The sequence below is a fragment of the Talpa occidentalis genome, unplaced genomic scaffold, assembly GCF_014898055.3.
Source record: "Talpa occidentalis isolate TD23 unplaced genomic scaffold, MPIMG_talOcc4v2.1 talOcc4.11, whole genome shotgun sequence".
Taxonomy (NCBI): Eukaryota; Metazoa; Chordata; class Mammalia; order Eulipotyphla; family Talpidae; genus Talpa; species Talpa occidentalis.
In genome coordinates this window covers 48,299,646-48,319,504 of record NW_023601104.1, presented here as the reverse complement: position 1 = coordinate 48,319,504, position 19,859 = coordinate 48,299,646, and positions in this window count along the sequence as shown.

The following is a 19,859-nucleotide window of genomic DNA, read 5'->3' as shown; positions in this document are numbered from 1 at the left end:
GTAGCCATTCACAATCTTGGTACATGCCCTAGGAGAAGGCGTTAACCCACTATGAAAATAATTTCTCTTATCAGGCTCTTTTGACACATATTTTCAATATGAAAATGGTTCAGTATTTCAAACAAACTATAATTGAGGCTTGAAAAAGAAACTTATACCAGGATACAACTTCATTAAAAATTCAAAAAGAATGAGAGGATGGGGATAGATGTGTTTCAACAAATGAAATTAACAAAATGAACCTGATTTTATATTTTAGGCATTCCCTGATAGCATTACTGTTGGAGTCATAGCATAAATGATGACCCCAATTATTAAAAGTGAGACATTTAACAAGGCATAAGATCAAAGTGCACACACACTGAGTTAACCTCACACTCATTGAGTCACAATTATTAAAAAATGCTTTCAGCTGGACTTATACTTTGAATTTCAGAGCATTTCTTAACTGACAGCAAATTTACAGCCTCTTCTTATTGCAGCAAATTTGCTTGACTTTTTGGTCTTTATGCTGACATTTTGATAAACTAGTACTTCAGTTCCATCAGGAAACAGCATCATAATAATCTATGGCAAACACTTACGAATTTAAAAAAAGAGTACCAGGATAACATATTATTCTCAAACATCAAAAAAATAATCAACAGTTCTCTTTGCTTTTGTCCATACTGATAACTACTCCTCCTGCCCCAGCCCTATTCCTGGATGATGTGCTGAATCTTTTGTTAAAGAGACTAGACTGGGAAGGAAGGAGAGTCAGACACAGAGGGACAGAAAGCATGATGAAGAGAAACACAGAGAGGAAGAGACACAGATATAGGGAGAAAGATAGAGAGACATGTGAGGAGCCAAGTGAGAAAGAAAACCTCTAATTTAGAATGAATAAGTATTCGGTCAGGAGGGAGTTAAATATAATAATTTATTGGAAAATCCAAAGAGGAGTGAAACAAAAGTGGATGTATTCCTTTTAAACTGACTTGCTTAGTGGTCCAGTGGTAACATCTCTACACCACTGCACCCCCAGTTTAGATTCAGAGCTCTCTTTTGAGTATATCACCTCATCTTGGTATTTTCACTCAGGCTATTCGAGTCAGGTCAGTCTCCAGAAAGTGGAAAATACTAATTTGTAACCTGCAGGTATTTGGATGAAGAAGTAATTTTTCACTTGAAACTCAATTGTCAGAGTCACTCATCCCCTGATACCATTATACAGCACAGCTGCCCAGTGCTCTCAGAGCCTGGCATGTCATCAATACATCAAGAGATGATCACCTCTGACACCTACATTAGTTAAAGCATCCTCTTCATCAGCAAGGCAGGAAGTAGGAAATACTGTAGGATTGACTGATACCAGAAGATTGACAATGTGAAGCGCAAGTCTGTGATTTCCTCTCTATATGATGACTTTGGCCTATTTGTTACACACACCAGAAGATAGTGAGTGTTCTTGTAAATTTCATTTTAAAACACAGCCAAAAGCATTAACTATGTTCTCAAACTTAAGCATGTAGCAGCATCACCTGGGCTAGAAGGTTGTTAGAAAACACAGTGCTGGGCCCTCCCCACAGGGTTTCTGACTCAGCAGGTCTGGGGACCTACCTGAAGAACACAGCAAGCCCAGGTAATTTAGAAGAAGGTTGTCAGGAAAATGAATAGGCTTCTATATGCAAAGAGAGAAGAAGACGACTTTTCCAGAGCAATACTTTTTAAATTTGAACATGTTTGTGAATCTGGGAATCTTGCTATTGAATAAAATCTGGGTGAGTAGGCCAAGAATGGATCCTGAGAGTCTGCATTTCCAATAAAATCCCAGGTGATTTTGATGCTGCTAGTCGGGGAACCACACTGAACTTCAAGGCTCTACGCTATTCCACACGGCAATGCTTTTCAAACTATGTCCCGAGGACCGCCTGTATCAAAATCAGAGGATGGATTGGGGAGCAAGGACATTTTATTTAGTGCAGATTCCTACAAACCCTTAGATTTACTATATCAGATACTCTGGGAGTGGGATCCCAGGAATCTGCAAGTCAAATAAGAGTTTCTGTGGGGCCTCCCCAGTGGCGCAAGGTGTTAATCACAGCACTGTGAAGCTATCTGCAGCCTCTGCAGCATGAGTTAGATCCCTGGCAGCCAGGGAGCTACCCACATGGTGCAGTAGACCTCTCCTGACTCACCCACTGCTCCCCTCAGCAGTGTATTTCAGTCCATCTGCCTTCTGCTCCCCACCTTGTCTCTGGTGAATCCTCTCACCACCACCCCCCTCCCCACCCTGTACCTCTGGCCTGTATCCTAGTTCTTGTATGCATAAATAAATAAATCTTTTAAAAAAAGTTTCTGTGGTTCTTATACAGACTGAGAGCACTGTACTGGAGGGGGAGGGAAAAGGAAGTGGCCAAGGAGATGGGGGACATCAACAGGTGACTACTCAGCAATCAGTATTGCCAGGTATGGACTACCAAGGCTCCTAGTTATGTTTTCTCTCTTCAGCATTCTGTTGCCTATCATATATTGGCTATTAGTGATATCACCCGACAAAGTAATTAGGGTCCTAAAAGAAGGAGTAAAATTTCTAATGGCCTACTTTTCTCTGCATTAAACAAAACCTTGTTAGGGGAAAAAGGGAAACTATAGGCCATATATCCAAAATGTTCCATAAATTTAAATTTTTTTCTGTATTACCTAGCCTCTGTCTCCATAGACAACCACAAATTGTTGTCTAGACTTCTTTTGTTAGTAGTCAGTGAAAAATCTTCCTTTAATGATAGCTTAATATGTTGCTAAATTTAGGAAACATTAACTGTGTGCCAGCAAGTACCATATTGAAGTTTCCTAAACACTACAAAAAATAGAAATTATTTACAGTTACAATTCAACATTGGCAAACAAGTTATGCTATTAAAGATGTATTTGCATATGTTATATTAAGAGGCATGCAAATGTATGTGCAAAACTGGGCATAATTAATCCTATCCACCAGTGACGGATACCCCATTTTCCAATCTTGCCATTCAATTGCCTTTTTTTTGAGCATAGATGTGTGCTTCTAAGCTCCTGCAATCACAGAATTATATGCCAAACCCCTAAGCCACCCTCAGCTCATATACCTACATTTAAAGGACTGAAGCTTGAAAAATGGACTCTGTGCTCATCCAAGGACTAAGAAAATAAAGTTTGAACAACAGTGAATATGGATAGTTGTTTCTAATCCTTCTCCTTATTTTCAGGGACTTCTAGGGAACTTTCCAAAACTTCAGATTTGGAACTTTTAAAAACCACTTTGAGGTTCATATTCAGTAGATTTGGGGTAGGCCAGGAAATTTGTGGCTTTCTAAAATACCCCAGGTTATTCAGATGATCAGCCAGAATTGGGCACTACTGACATAAAAGAGCATTGGACAGAATCAGGGAACTTTGACAATATTGTGGTTATTATTTGTGTTGACAGTAATAATTTTGTTGTTAATGAGTTTTTCATATGTATCAGACAGTTTAAGCACTTCACATATATTATCCCTGAATTATCACCACAACTATCCATCTTATGGATGAGCAAACTAAGACTTGGAAAGCATAAGTGCCTAAAGGTACAGTTAGTAAGTGGCAAAGCAGGAATTTGATTTTATCAATAAGGAGTATGTGAGTCATTTGAGTACTTAAGCGAGTCTTTTAAGTCCTTAACTTTTCTCATTTGGACATGAGTGCTGTTGGACTAGATACTAAATTACTTCCAATCTTCTTTCCAGTTCTATTATTTATTTGTGGAATTGAATTCAACTAGAAGACATGGACTGTGGCCTTTTGGAGCTCAAGATATGCTGTCGAACTGCCTTTTCTGCCTTCCTGTTTCAGGTTTAAAATGTCACTTTATCTATGACTTCTCATTTTTGATAGAGCAAAAACTCCTTCACCATTATTTTTAATGCCTCTCTTGAGCTTCATTCACCAGCATGTCGGGGCATTCCCCCGACAATCCAGCCCCGTGGGATCACAGGCTTATCCGGCTCCGTGTCCTTGCTCAGTGTTCTTTCTTCCCTAGCGGCCTGCCCTTCTTAGTCACTTGATGGAATATCCTTCTCTACCCCTTTAGAGCCCACCCCCACACCAATCCTTTGTGTAGTTATCCCCCTTCTCCTAATCAGAATTAGTTTTTTGTTTTTGTTTTTTTTTTTTAAGATTTCATTTCATCTTGCATTAGAGGTAGAATGAACTAAGTTGTAGCTCTCTGGCAATCTCAGTTTCAAATATTCTGTCAGCTAAACCACAGTAACATGCCAGTACTTGGCAGCCTTAGTTTAGACAATGTGGCAACTGTAGTTATGGCATATATCTCACAAGGGGTATGAACTCTGTTTAATATGGTAAGATTCTAAAGGGCGGAGGCATAGGCCTTGTTATTTGTTCTTTCATCTATATCCACCACCCACTCATCTATTTGTACATAAGTCAAGTTATATACCCCAATTTAAATGGCCTAAGATTGGTACATAATAAACATTTATTTTTGTTGTTGAACTAATATTAACTGATTTTATATGAATCTCTGGTTAGATAAATCTTTTATAATCACCTTCCCCACCATCACCCTGCCACCTTGGATTAAAAACTACTTCATCTGAAAAAGTAATGAAGTATCAACGGTACGATAGCTATAGAAAATGAACAGAAGGACAAAAATGTTAAATTTGATTAGTACAGGCTATCAGCATAATAAGAGACAAAGTTGACATTGTGCTTGGTTAAAAGACAATGATGACGCCAAACTCTTCAACTGGACCTGTGCCCAGTACTGCTTTTGTACCAAGTCTGGAAAAGGATTCAGACAACTTGTGACCAATGTGACCTTTAAGACCAAATGAAGGTAAGCAAGAGGCCATGTCTTAGCAAAGGCTGTGATAACAAAATACTATAGACTGGGTGACTTGTAAACGACAGAAATTTATTTCTGATAGTTCTGGAGGCTGAAAGTCTGAGATCAGGGTGCCAGCATGTTCAGGTTGCACTGAGAACTCTCTTCTGGGTTGCAGATGGCCACCTTCTTGCTGTGTCCTCACTTGGGGAGAGCAGATATAGAGGAAGCAAGCTCTTTCATGACTCTTAAGAGGTCACAAATCCTTTTCATGATGCCTCCACCTAGGACCTCACCTAATTCTTCTCCTACTGTCTTCATAAGAGGGGGGAGGAGCTGTGGCTTCAACATGTGATTTTGAGGGTCGGGGGGCAGGACCCAAACTTTCATAACATAAAAGGCTATCAACAAGTCCTCAGGACCAGAGTCATCCAACAAACCATAGCACAGGGTGGTAGTATTCAGTGGGAAAAACTATGGTAGACCTCTAACAGGGATTTCTTTGCACTTGAACACCAAGAGAACAACATGCATAAGAGGAAATTTTTCTTCAATTCTGAATTCCCTTTTCTTAGTCATTGTTGCTTGGCAAGTAGTGGAAGCTTTCATTGATGTCCCCAGGTCTTCTTAAGCATGTATTTTCTGTGTTCCCAGACCCTGTTTCTCCCCCATTTACTACCATACTGTGGTTTCCCACAAATTTATCACTCACATTGAGCTAAAAACTCTGCAAGACAAGGTGTAACTTTTTTTGGTGTTCTGATGCTTACTAGAGTCATGGATGTTACTCAATATATGTTGAAGAATTACTGAAGGGAAAAATTAACCACCGTTACCTATCACAAATAGTTCCTTTTAATGACCAAAGGGGACTTTTAGGGTGGGGGGTGTTCTGTTTATGTCATCCTGATGAAAAAGCAAGTTGTTCCAGATGAGAACTAGTTTTTGACCCTGAGGAAGTCAAAGCTTGGTGACAATGAGATAGAAAAGCTCAAATCAAAAAGGGCTAGTTCTCCCTCTAAAATGGAGAACACCACATCTATACTTGCCTAATCATTTCTAGTAAGCATTTCTCATTCTGATTTTATTCTAGTTGGCTAGGAAAATATTACCTTTGCAAAGGTTTGTCCTCTTCTTTTTTATTTTGTGTGAATAGCCAAATAATTCTTTTAGAAGTAACAAATAGTTTCCTTCTTGTGCAAAATGAGAATTAAAGCTTAATTCTGAATCAGAATCCTGAATCAATAATTTCAAAGACTCAATGAGATGACCTTTACTTTATAATGTGTTTTTCTATTTTACTCCATAGATCTCACCCTTTTATTTTTGCAATCATCTACAATAGTTTTCCATTGTGACCTGTTTAGAACAGGAGCTCCATTCCTCTTAGTCATCTACTTGAATATTGTATATTCATTCTACACTTGATGAAACCTTGGTTATTAAAAAAAATGGGTATAGATGACTGTAGTTTTGGGAGGAAGGAGAGAACTAGTTTTGAGGCTTGCTTTAGGGGTTAATTAGAAAGGTATTGGGTCTTTCAACCTTCTCCCAGTACAGCCTCGAACCTATTTTCAGTTATCTTTACTTGTGTGTCAGTCAGAAATAAAAGATCAGATTCCTGCTTCAGTCCCATTAAATGACATATTAAAAATATATAGGGTCTATGATGAATGGTCAATACGTTGACTGTCTTGCTCCTTTTTTATTCAATTCCATAAAGAACATGGCCCACCTGAATGTCAATCAGTGGAAGTGGAAGGAACTATTCTGCTACAATTTCCTGATATTGTTTCGTAGATCCCAATATCTGTCAGATATGGTCCTAAAAGTCTCAGATGATTGGGTTGAAATCTTTTTAAGATTATCCTGTGTTATTTTTATTGTGACCTTTTGCTGTGACAATCTCCAGAAAGAGCAATCTGTTTCCTTTTTACATTGAAAAAAATTGGTTGCTTTTTATTTAAATGTAATGGTGTATATGTAGTGGTGTGTGTGTGTGAGAGAGAGAACTAGAAAGAGAGAAGGAGGGGTTTCTATCTACCATGGGGGATATAAAATTTATATAGGCTACAACTCTCCCAAGAACCTTTTAGCTGGGACATTGTAAAGTCAGATTAGATCTAGATTGAGTTATAAGAGGAGTCTTAAAGTAAAAATAGTAAAAATAGCAAAGAATTTAAGAAAGCGTTATCTATGTACAAATAGTTCATATCTTCAAAGGATGTATTGTTCTAACATTCAACAATCCTGGCCATTTCGATGGTCATATGCAGAAATATAATCCACCTTCTCCCACTTTATTATTTCTGATACTGATATCATAGACCAAAGGATTGTCAAAATTGGGTTCTAAATTTTTAATTTTCTTCAAAGGATGGTGTCAAGATAAAGTATATGCTGAGTTTATGACTAACGAGTCATTCCTTATGTTATTAAAGTTGCAAGAACTTTTGCAAACATCATTTACTTTTCATAGAGAAAACATTTAATTATTATGGTAAGAAGAGAAATAATGTAAGTCTTGTCAGAGTTGTTGAAGGGCATATTTATAAAACATTATGCAATTCTTTCATTATCATCACCTCTCAATCATTTGAATTCTGACTCTACTGTGTATATGGACAAAATCTTTGCTGCTTCTTGTCTCATTAGGTCTGGAAGATTTTCCTTTAGAATGACTGTTGTGTTGTCAGAGTGGTTTAAACCCCAGTAGTTATGGTCATGAGCTGTACATGGACCAGTGACACATTATGTAATGGACCCAGGATAGTGGTTAATCTGATTCTGTGATATTTTCAAATGTCAACATTTTAAAAGCAGACCTTATTTAGACTTCAATGCAGATATAGTCCTAGCTCTGTCATTTCCCCCTCTATGTTTTAAATAGTTACCCTCTTTAATCCTCATTCTCATTCTTTGTAAAATGGGCATGATAAAAGTTCTTGTCTCACTTGTCATGAGAATAAGATGAGATGATGCACATCAGCTTTTTTGTTCATGTATTTGTCTACCTGTTTATTGTCTGCCTTCTCTCTACCTTACTCCCAAGTAAAAATTAGGGATTTTGTCTTGTTTGTAGCGATAGCCCCAGTGCCAAGAACAATGTGGTTTATACAGCAAGAGCTGCATATTTGAAAAAAAAATGAATGACTGAAAAAATTTATATGAGTTCTTGACATGCTGCCTGACAAATAGTATGTGCTCAATAAATATTGGCATAAAAATAACCTGGCTCTGTGAGCTGTTTCTCAAACAAATGATCTTTTGTGATACAGATTTTAAAGACTCTGAAATATCCTTCAGTGAAGAAATTTGTTTAGCTCCATTTATCAACCCATTTGACCACAAAACCCATTATTCCTTGTTAATTGATATTCTGCAACAATGTCTTTGAATGCACTTTAGGAAATGATTCCCTAGTTCAATGCCCCTATATGAGAAGTAAAAAAAAAACAAGGTTCAGATACTATAGGTTTTCAACTTAGATTGCCTAAGTCAAGTAGTCAGCAGCAGCAATTCTAGTACTAGAGGCAAATGGACCAACTCCCATGGCTGTTTTTCTCCCAGGCCAGGCAGGATGGGGTGTATGTGACATTGCACTTCAGTAGTAGAAGGTCCTCCTGGTTCCAAATCCCACCTGCATTACTACCAATAGCACTGTTTCAGTCACTCCTGGTGCCTCACCTCATAGCTGCTCCTCCCTCACTGGGTGTCTGGTGCCTGGACATGTTAGAGCTGCTGCAACTGCCCCTCACACATGAGCAGCCTGCAAGTGCGGACTCTGACCCCACAGGGCAACCCGTGGCCAGTAGGGGATTGGACACTCATGAGTAAAACTTTCCTCTTTTATGCCTCAGGCAGATAATTCTAAGGCACATTCTGTATGTCTCCCTTAAGGGTCTCCTGGGGACCAGTTGCCCACATCAGCAACACAGCCTACACTGGGTAACAGTTTCAGCAAACTCTCCAGATTCCTAGCTTTTCTCTTTTCCAGTCACATTGCCTTTTCCCAGGTGTGCTACTCTGCTGCTTACTGTGGAAAACAGCTGTGTCATCTCCTGTGTGCCCATTAAGCAGGTGCCAGGTTTCACACCAGGGTGGCTGCCATTCAGCAGGCGGAGGTGTCATATAGGAAGTGGCAACTAAATATAAGTTGGACTAGAATGGAGGCCTCTAACAGATGAGAGGTGCTACTAGGCTCAAAGCTCTGTTGTTTTTTTTCTGTCCCGAATTTTCAAGGATTTTGAGAAGGCCTGAGAACAATATGTTTACAAACTTACTCTGTGTTTATAACACCTCCTGGTTTTTCTGTTACACTGACTAAAAAGAGGAGCTACTTTTGTGTGGGAAAACAGTACAATCTGAGACAGTTGCACTTCTTTAGCAACGTTGGGTAACATACCCGGTACTAGAGGTTCCAGCTTTAAGCTTATTGTGCCTTTGGCCCCCAAGGCAAAAAAAAGGAGGCAGCATGTCTGTACTAGACAGTGGAAACAGACCCCAAACCTCAATTTATTTCTTACTCCTGTAATAATACCACACAGGTGTTCCTCTGCAGCAGTTTTCTTCCATATCAAGACTCATAACATACGTTTCGTGGAGCCACATCCTTGTCATCTGCATTTAACTGGCAGAAGAGGAGAAGGCATCCTACCCAAAGGTAACACTGGAAGCCAAAACTCATAGATCACTGGCAAACACCAGTCATGTGGCTTCCCCTAGAAACAAGACTGAGAAATGTAGTGACTGACTGGTGTGGTAGAGAATTCCTAGCAACCACTATGTCCTGTGGAGGTGGGGCATAAATTGCGGCAGCAGCTTGCCGTCTCTGCACAAAATTACAGTTGCTAGAATGCCAGTTCTAGAGCCACACAGACCTGGATCCAGACCCTGGGTCTGCCATTCACTGATTATGCAAACTTGGGCACATTATTTCACCTCTTTGAATCCATTTCCTTATCTATGACTTGGAGATACAGGAAGAATCTGTCTCATAGGGTTGTTAGATTTCAGCAAGATCATGCACACACAGCTCTTGGCACATGGAACATGGTGAACACTCAGTAAATGGTGTTTTTATTATTAACTATGAAGAAATGCTGCCTCTCTGTGAGATGTGTACATTTCCTTCTGTTTACAAGAAACATAAACATATGTAAGTTGTCTCATTTAATTTGAACTTATTGTTCAAGAGATATAAGAACAAAGTAAGAAGAACAGTAAGTTTGAGCAAAGTAAGAAGAACAAAGTAAGAAGAACAGTAAGCCAGCTTCTTGGCACTAGAATATCACATGGGTTGGGTGACTAGAAGGGCTCTAATTGTGGGACAATATTCCTGCAAGCTCAGAAGAACCTGTCAGGAGGGACAGTGGTGGCCCCACCCATAGGACTCAGCTCCTGAATGGCTCAACATCACTTTTCCTCCTGAGTTACACTAATCTCTCTGGTTCTTAGCACCACCTGGTTTCTCCTGTGAGCTTTTCTTTAAGAATCTTGGCTTCTTTGCCATCGTGTTTTCTGTGAGTCTCTGCCTATGTCTTGTGCTCAGATACCCTAGAGGATGTGACTCTTAAGCCCTTATCCAATAAAGGGCACCCACCTTTGTCCAGAGCCCAGAACCAGTCTAGCCAGCTAATGATGTCTGTTTTAGCACCTATAGTGAATGTCTAATTCAATCAACTGTGACTATGGCAGTGGGAATACAACACACAGACATGGTGAACTGGTGTAAGAAGATGCTTTATGTTTCCTTGTTTAGAAAGGAACAACAACTAGAGCCAGAATGCAGAATATTGGCAACAGGGCAAATTATTAAAATTTCACTGGTGAAAATCTTCGAATTTATTATTTGCCTTCAAAGTGTTATGGGTTGACTTGGTTTCCCAGATCTAATGAATGAATATTTAAAGGTGAAGCCTCAAGGTCAAGTCACTTAACTGGTATCTCTGGTTAAAATTTGTCTCCATCTTCCATGCTGTCATCAGAATTCAAGAGTCAGAATATAAATCTGTCCCATATAAATCTGATTATTTTACTTTCCTGCTTCAAAATCTAAATTGCTTCCTTTCTACCTTCACGTTAAGCACTCAGCCTGGCATATCAGGCCCTTCATACACTGACAGCTGCACACTTGATTCATCTTCTCCCCTCGCTCCCACCATCTTTTCACCAATTCTCTTTCTCACTTTTGGGACCATGTATATGCCATTGTTTGCTAGGCATTTGGTTCTCTACACCATCACCATGCAAACCCCCATTTATCTTTCTTTTTTTTTTTTTTTATTTTATTATTATTATTATTTTTTTTTTATTATTTTTTTTTTTTTATAGAGGCATGTTTTTTATTTTATTTTATTTATTTATTTGTTTGTTTGTTTATATATGCACTGGGTACAGTCAGAGGCGCGGGAGGGCGAGAGAATTCACCAGAGCCAGAGCGGGGAGCAGAGCAGGCAGAGGGACCGAGGTACACCGCTGAGGGGAGCAGCGGGCGGCAGGAGAGGTCTGCGCGCCATGTGGGACCCTCCTCCGGTGGCCGGGGAGCAGCCGGGGATCGAACCGGCGCCGCAGAGGCCACGGGCAGCTTCGCAACCCAGCGCTCAACCGCTGCGCCACCGGGGAGGCCCCATCCCCCCATTTATCTTTCAAGGCCAATTTTACTTGATACTTTCTCTGTGACGCTTTCCCTGGATCTGCCAGTCTGCCTGTCGCACCACCATGCCTTTTGTCTGGGTGACATCCACCATCCCTTTAACCTGCTTCCTATAGGATGGAAACGCACCTCTCTAATGGTGTTTATTATTTTACATCCTGGTTACTCTGTCCCAATAGTCAGTCTCCCTGGGACAGCTGTGAGCCTCCAAGGTAGAGAACATGTCTCATTCATCTTTGACATTCCTGGGCCCAAGAAAACATCTGCCTCATTTAGCTCCCAACACTTGTTTGAACTGCATTGCAATTCAAATCCCTAACACCACAGAGGAATATAGAACAGGGGAACAATATCTACTCCTTCTCCCGTGTGTGTTTCCTATTTGCAAAATCTTTATTTCTAAAGGGCTATTTTATGGTTGACTACATTTCCTGTAGAAAGGTTTCTGCTTTCTATAAGGTTACATGATAAAACCATCTATTTTTTTAGCGTAGGAAAAGTGTGTGATTTTTATGTCATACAATTCTCAAAGTCCTTTGAGAATTTTTTTTTCTTTTAATTTAAGTGTCATCATTCAGGGAGTAGTGACGTAGTCAATCTATGTTAACTGGAGACACGGGCTGGAATGGGTAAAGTCATATTTCTTTTCTTTCAATTGAAGTGGCGTTGCATTGTTACATAATGTAAGGTGTGTATCACTGAGAATAAAGTCACATTTCTTCACATGTGGACACAACCCCTATCTAGGCTTTTGAAAATTACTTTCTTATTACCGGGCCTCCTTTCTGCAGATGGACACGTCCACTTGGGGATCTTTTAGAGAAGTAGGAAAACAGGCATTTAGAAAATGTATGGTGCCACAATGATCAGAGGTTGCTTCTGGCATTTAGTGGGTGGAAGTCAGGAGTGCCAAATACCTAGAAATGCTTGCGCCAGTCATGCAAATTGCATAGAGTCCCATTCAAGGCCAACAAGCCCCTAGTTGAGAGCCAGTGAGTTAAGGGATAGGTTAAACTCCTCAGTTGAGGATCACTGAATTAATAATCTATCTGCTTAAAGTATTTTTTTTCCCAATAAGATGAGTGTAAATCACAGGAATCTAAAAGGAAGCTCCTGCCTCAGTTTAGAGACCTTCAATTTAAAGAATTTCATTGTTTTTTTCTGTGTACAAAATATAGGCTTGTATCACATTCACTGGAAACATGAGACCCTGAAAGAATCAACAGAAGGAAGCATTTAGCATGCCCTCTTGCTTGTAAATATAAGACAGAATAGCAGAATAAAATGACCCTTCCTTTGAAATGCATTAAATTTAATAAAATACCAAATTAAAGGCAGGATAGTCTCATTCCCATCACAAAATAACCTGCAGAGTGAAAACTGAAACATGTGCAATTTCATTAACCTTCTATTCCTAAAGCATAATGTAGGGAGAATGCCTTTGGACGTCTAACTGAACAAGGTTGTTTCCATGCCTTATGAGAGCCTTACATATTAACATTATCGGTCTGTGTGGATACAGGAAATGGTGCAGAAGAAAAAATCCCAGCAGACAAAGCATTTAGAAATAAGTGTTCTTTTAATGATCTATCTTTTGAATGAGTATATTTCCTTTTCATCATTTTGTCTGCTTTGTTAAACACCCTTAGTAGCATATAGAAAAACATTTCAGTTTGAGACTTAGTGATATTTATGTAATTTGGGGGTTTTGTTAAACCTTGATCCAAGGTGTATAGAATCATAAAACAAAAGTCCTAGAGACCATGGGGTCCAGTTTCCTGTTTTGCAGATGAGAAAATAGAGGCACAGGGAGATTAGGGATAGAGGACGCAGTGGCTCTCCCCAGAGCCTGGGAGAGAAAAAAGCAGATGTAGGCAGGTTTGCTTTGTGAATTCTCAGCTTCTTTCAGTTGCTGACTGTCTTTAGTGTGTCTTTAACTTTTTCTGGATAGATAATCCTAATGCAAATTCTACTCATTTTAGAGCATTTTTTTATCCATTAGTAATTCAATGAACTCCTGACCAAAGAGGAGAAAAAAACATCGAGGCAAAACCAAACAACCGCACAATTTTTCAAACTGCAAAATAGAACCAACTAACATTTGAAAACATGTCATATTTCATGAGGATATTGTGTTGCATTAAAAAACAATCATTACAGAAGTGCAGCATCATTTACCTTGTCTGGCTCTAATGTGTTGTCGCAAGGCAAGTATATCCTTTGGGGCCTGGCTCTCTCTGATGCCCCCCATGTATCATTTGCAATGAATCACACACCTCACATTTGCTTTGTGCAAGTGAATTTTAAACTGAGGAAATGATACAGTATATTTTAGTATATTACAGCAATAGGTTTCAAATTTAATGAGATTTGGATCTAATGTAGCAATTTGGAAGTGTCTTCAAGCTTAATAAAATGAGATTCTACTCAGGTTTACAAGCAGGTACAATAACACTTGGAATGTGACTGTGTCTTATATCCAGGAGGCTCTTTTTGGGGAGTGTATGTAAAGCAAAGTGCCTTTGTAATACTCTCCTTTTCTTTCCAGATTTCTAATCCATGAACCCTGACACTGCAACAAAATGTCCCCATTTGACAGGTATGTGGCATTTTTGGTAATAAGCATAAAATACGGCTGTTTGTCCTCTTGCTACTTTCCCCAGATGACTAGTATCCAAAAGCTTGTTTTAAAGCCATTCAATAAGCAGAAAGAACCACACCTGTTGCATCTGATTTCCTCCTCATTAAATCAGGATGAATAATTTAATCTGAACCGCTTACACACAGACACTCCAGTGAGTGGTTGAAAGATAAGACTGTCAGGCTGCCAACATTTTTTATATTTCTGGCTTAGTTTATTCCCCCAATGGTAGTAAGTCAGATAGTCCCGTGATCTCAGACTTTCACCTAAGCCCTTAGTGTTCCAGGACCTTTCCCCTGTGACAAAGCCCATTGTTTCTTTTGTAACAGAAGCAGACACTGTTGGCTGACTATGCAGCTGAGCTTCACAGGCTCCATCTTACTTAGAGTAGAATTAAGCATATACTTCTATTGCCAGTCTCCCAAGCAGCCACAGTTGTCATGTGACCCAGGTCTAAACACTAAAGCATCAGGAAAAGTCAATCTGCCTCTGGGAAATCTCTTCTGCTAATTGAAGAGTTATTTGACACTGTAAGGATTCTGGCACCAAACTGCCAGAATTTGAGTCCTAACTCTACCACTTCTTGTCTGTATGACCCCAGTAAAGTTATTCATATTCTCTGTGCTTCAGTTTTTCCTATCTGCTATAGGATTAAATGAGCTTACACACAGGGACTGCTTAGGATAGTGCCTGACATATAGAAACATTTTTTTAATGTTAGCTATGATTACAATTAAGAAAAAAAGTATGTGATGAACATTCCTACTTCCTGTCTTTGGAAATAGCTTTGTGAGGTCACCATATCTAGAGTTATGGCAACCATCTTGTGACTATGAGGAGACAATCAAGAATAGGCAAAGATGCTGACAGTGTCCTTGTATTGTGAAGACGCTAACCCAACCCTGAAACTTAAGTAAACAACAGATGTTCTCATAGTGGATTTTCTGATACTATCTGCTGAACAATCCCATCTAATAGTGTCACTGTTAAAGCAGAGTGAAGCCCTGCCATCTCTGCCTCCAGCTGTTCTGTTGGCTTTGCTTACCACATGTTGCTGCTGCTTCTAATATTCTGAGGCTGATTTTCTTTAATCTGCTCTGGGACCTCTTTCAAATAGAGTGTGGGTCTGACAACAGCCTCCTGTGTGGGAACCAGTGTTTAGTGGGGGAGATGGGGCATTATTTATCCCTCATCCTCCTTCAACTGTGCTGGATCTAGCTGTAAAATAGGCGGATACTACTGGCTTCTATTGGTTGGCCATTGCCTGAACTATCTTTCTGGGCTTCAAGAGGTCACAATCCGGCAATTCACAGATTGTGCCTGAGGTGCTTGTGATGGTCTTTTCAATATCCAGGAAGGAAATTCAGTCTCCAGGAAGGAATCTTCATAGCACTTAGGTTTTGTTGGGCATCCAAGGCCACCGTGTGTGGGTGCAGTGGAGAAAACGGAGTGCCCCCCTCTCAGGATCACATGCTGCTTTTTGCCAAGATTACTGTAAAGCTGCCCACCTCTGTTCCCTCAGGGCTTTTTTTTTTTTTTTTTTTTTTTTTTTTCCGAAATTGATTCTTGATGCTTTGTTTCCAGACCACTTCTGGGAAGACTATTCTGAAAAATACTGAAGATAATCATCTTGTGGAATGACAGAGGAAGGGAGAAAAACAAAAGTAGAAGTTCTGGGACTCAGTCTTCTCGAGACATTTGGCTTCTGCCTGGTGTCTTATATGTTTCTGTATACAACTTTGAAGATAAGCCCCATAGGATTTCTTTCAGTTTGTTCTGCACCAAAAACCCAGTATTTTTACAGTAAAAACAGGATAATGAATAGAGGATCATTTCACAGTTATCTGGGTTCAGATTTTAAACCCAGCTCAGGTTAAGAACAAGCTGTGAGATCCAGTTGCTGCCTCCTATTATCAGTCCTTGATAAAATTACTTTCAGTATTTCCATTGCACTTGTAGATGATTTTTCTATCATATAAAATTCAGAATGAGAAGGTAGTGTCTCTAGGGAAATTTAGAAGACAGAAAGACACATTCATCTTATTGCCTGAATCTGTTTTCATTATTTAAGTATATCAGCGTATTTATTATTTAGCTAAACAGCCACGAGGTATCACATGTAAGGCTAAACACACTGCCATGGGCTATATGATCAGAAGAGAATGGATCCTCTGCAAGCTGACATAAATGACTGAGGTCGCTAGAGTGTTGGTTAATGAATTGCTTTAATGCTTCTGCACCCTATGCTCTGCTAACTCCAAGGAGGTGCTTACTTTATTTTTTTAAGATGTATTTATTTATGCATACAAGAGCTGAGGTATAGGCCAGAGGTGCGGGGGGTGAGAGGATTCACCAGAGAGAGAGAGTGGGGAAAATAACTGGCAGATTACTAAGATATACTTGCTGAGGGGAGCAGCAGGAGAGACAGGAGATGTCTGCTGTGCCTGTGGGTTAGCTCTCTGGCCAGGTATCAAACTCGTGCTGCAGTGGCTGGTGATAGCTTGATAGGGCTGAGACTTTAACCCCCGCGCCGCCGGGAGGCCCCCAGGATGTGCTTACTTTAAGGAATAGTTTGATTCAATGAACTTAATAGACATGCAGCCATACACACCACTATGGGAGGACCCAGGATTGGACGATCCTTACAGAACTGCCAGAAACAGATCAATGGAAGCTCCTCTATGGCTTTTCCATCCCAGTGTCAGACTTGCTTAAGCTCCCTCTACAGCTAAAGAAGCCACCCCCACCCCATGCTTCCTGAGATCTTAATCCTTTTACTGAGAAGCCAGAAAAAGAGGTCAGTACAAATGGGTATTGGAAAGAAAAACCCTGAGTCTCTTTTTCTCAAGAAAAGCAGAGCATTTCTGAATTCTGGCTCTGACACAGAAAAGCCCTGTGTCTAAGTCCTGCCTCATGATGACTGCCTGCAGACTTGCTGGAAAGTATTCTGGCTGGTATTAACTGCATGATCACGTATCCTCAGAGAACCACTTTAAAAGCATCCAGTGCCAATTTTTTGGTAGCAACTTGGCTGAGCTGTCTACTATATATTAAGTTTAAATGTAAAGTCTTTAAATACAAAGTCTCAGATGTATATAAATACAAAGTCATGCACTGTGCCAAGCCCCCTACCCCTGAATGTAGACAATTCAGAAGTCAGCCTGCTTAATCTTCTAACAACATCATACTGGAAGAGAGACAGAACCATTCTATGCAAAATAATTAGACAATTAAGTGCACAATGGTGTCGTAATAAGTAGTTCTGTGGCAGGTAAGAAGGAGGGAGCACTGGGGCTAAAATTGTTAAGGACACTTGGTGGAGAACCCACAAGCCCAGTGGCTGATGCCCTGTCAGGAGCTCACACATTTAGAAAGGATCACGATGGGGCAACTTGTTTTTATCCACAAAGGGTACCTGTGTGGGTCAGGAATGTAATCAGACAACTTACACTGGTCTGACGCAAACTTTGTACTTAGTTCAAGCTATGATTTATAGCTTCAAATACTTTAACCTATAAGCACAAAGAAACTGGGAGAGTGATTTGAGTATTTAAAATAAACAACTGAGAGCTGATTTTGCTGTAGTGTGTGGCTAATAAGAACTAAGTCTGATGATTCTTTCTTACCATGGTGACAAGTCAGGACTTTAGTTTCCAGGATACAAACAATCATAGCTTTACTCACCTCCTTGCTAGAGCAACAATAGGAGGAGGAACTGAATTCATTCCATCCATGTATTTCACTTTGCCTTGATTCCCAAAGTAATGAATATGTTTTAAAGCAGCTGTTGCTAAATTCTCCTTTGCTTTGTCCTGACATGCAGACTATTTAAGAGGAAAATCAAGCCAAGGAAGTACTTAGGGGGAAGAGCATTGACACCTGCAATTTACTTTGAAATGCATCAAAAAATGTGATGGATTATTGGATGGATAAATATGTCACTAAGTGATAAGGCAAGTATAGTAAAATATTAATGTAAAAAATCTAAGTGGTAGATATAAGCATGTTCATGTAAAATTATTTTAACACTCAAGTTTGTTATTATAATTCTTATAGTAATATGGTGGGGAAAACCAAGAATTTTTTTTCTTATCCTTTCTCTTAATGTTAAAGATCACTATCTGAAAGAACACAGAAAGCAAATAGCTTATTCTGAGACCTACACGTAATTGAAAAGAATTATGTATGTAGTTTTTTTTTTTTTAAGGAACCCTCAAATCTATTTCTACCAGTCAACTGTTGGTACTAGAAATTTCACAACTGGAAAGTTGTTTTTTTTTTTTTTTTCTAGTTAAGGGGTTAATCTGTTAAAACCTTTAGGGATTCTTGAAGGACTGTATGATTAAACTCTATTAGTCATCAACACTCAGCTGCAAACCTTAAGTGACCACTTCAGATAATATGGAGCATAAAAGGTTGAGACAAGGGAGACAGAAAAGAGACAGAAAAGAGAGCACTGAATGTTTTAGGGATGAGGCAAGATGCTGAAAGAATAACTGCAGGGGCATTGAAGTTCAACTTCACCTTTTTACAAGGTTGCCCTGGACCAACCCAACTCCTCATATTAGTGTTTGCTACTCTTAAATTCTATAATTTTTTTCCTAAAATTCCAGTGGAGGTGTCCTGTGGAAATGTTTAAGGTTATACAGACTATCCTTCTACAGGTCTAGTTATTTGATATGAAGGATATAAGCCCAAATCTTCTCTCGATACCATGGGTTGTTCATCTGTGGTTAAGATTAAAATTTGACAAAGAGGATGGAATATTTTCATTTTTGTGCATTCATCTATTTTTCTATTGTGAGAGGCATGTCTTTTCTTAGCCTGGTTGCTTCAGAAATCAAAATTGGAGACCAAGTTTCATGTATTACTATTTTATGAGGGAGGGTTCCCCTAGGACAGGGAAGGAAGGAAAAGGAAAGTGAGATAGGAAAGGAGATAAAACCAAGCCAAGGGAGGGCACTGAGCTGACCACCACCAAGCACAACTGATTGCTATCCCAGGACCACCTTCCATGAAGCCAACCAAACAACTTCTCAGGAATTTCCCTCCAGGGGAGAAAAGGTAAAGAATTTATCCCCTGCTCCCATACCCCATTGGTTCACTCTACAGAGTTAGTGTTCCCGTACACCCAGTGTGTACATGTGCAAGGGCTGTGGTGAATTACTATGTTGGTATCAGAGAAGGCCCCGAGTCAACAGGTGAGCAGTGTGTACCATGGGCATGAAGCAAAGTGCTGTCAGATTGTGGCTTTGTAAAGCTGCTTGCTGCAGTAACAGTGGGAACAAAAGACAGGTGAAACTCATGGCTCTAAAGTTGTGGATAAGAACTGTCTGATAGAGTTCACCCTTTGAACCAAGCAGCCTGTTTGTGCCCTCCCTGGATTGTTCTCTCTCCTTTCCAAACTCACGTCCCTTGTCCTGCATTCCCTATCCTTGGTGTACCCTCTCTCACAAAACAGCAGTACATGAGCCCTCCCTGCCTCCCTGAGTGTATTCTGGAGCTATTTTTCTGAGAACAAGCTATCTTCACTTTTTCCCTGAAAGAAATAGGTCTGAGTCGAATCAGTTACAGAATCTCCTTCAAGGTGGTGGCAGTTTCCAAAACGATCCAAGGCAAGAGGGGTAGTGAAATAAGTGCAGTGCCACAGTTGTAGCTGTTCCCAAGGACATTCACCAGCCCCCTCTTCCACCTCCCATTTTAGATCTCTATCA